The following is an 859-nucleotide window of genomic DNA, read 5'->3' as shown; positions in this document are numbered from 1 at the left end:
TTACACCCCGATGATCCTCTTATCTTCGGTCTTATCTGCTTTACACTTCTTTGTGCAGAAGGGACGTGGTCTTACATTATATACTTTTATGTGTGTGTGTCTGTGCACGTGTAAGATGAAGAGGGGAAGAAACGAATTATGGCAGAGGGGAGAGGGGAGAAGGGAGAGGGGAGAGGGGAGAGGGGAGAGGGGAGAATGGGGAGTAGGAAGAAGGGAGACAGGAGAAGGGAGAGGGGAGAAGAGTGAGAGGAGAAGGGGAGAGGGGGAGGGAAAAAGGGAGAAGGGAGAAGAGTGAGTGGAGAAAGGAGAAGGGAGACAGGAGAAGGGAGAAGGGTGAGGGGAGAAGGGGAATGGAGAGAGGAGGAGTGGAGAGAGAAGGGAGAAAGGAGATAGAAGAAAGAAGAAAGGGTAGGGAGAGAGGAAGGAGTAGAGGGGAAGTGGAGTGGATGAGTGGAGAGGGGATAGTGGAGAGGTGGAGAAGGAAGATGGGATGAAGAGACTCGAGTGATGAAAGAGGGAGAGGAGAAATAGAGAATAGGAAGGTGATAATAGAAGGGATAGACAAAAAAGGTGACATGAGGAGGAGAGGAAGGGGGGGGGGTAGAATGAGAGGGGGGGAGGAGGAGAACGGAAGCTGGAAGAAGAAAGGAGAGAGGAGGAAAAAGGATTAGGAGAGAGAGAGTTCAGGAGAGGGAGAGGGTGAAGGAGTATGGATGAAATTAAGAGAAAGGAGAGAAAGAAAATAGGGGGGAGAAGAAAGGGGAAAGGGCAAAAGAGAGAACAGAGAAGGGAGCAGGAAGTGGGAAGAAGAGAGAGAGGAGGAAAAGGGGTGAAAGCTACGCGAGAGCGAAAGAGAGCG

This window comes from Penaeus monodon, chromosome 20 (genome assembly GCF_015228065.2).
Source record: "Penaeus monodon isolate SGIC_2016 chromosome 20, NSTDA_Pmon_1, whole genome shotgun sequence".
NCBI lineage: Eukaryota > Metazoa > Arthropoda > Malacostraca > Decapoda > Penaeidae > Penaeus > Penaeus monodon.
This window is presented reverse-complemented; position numbering follows the sequence as displayed.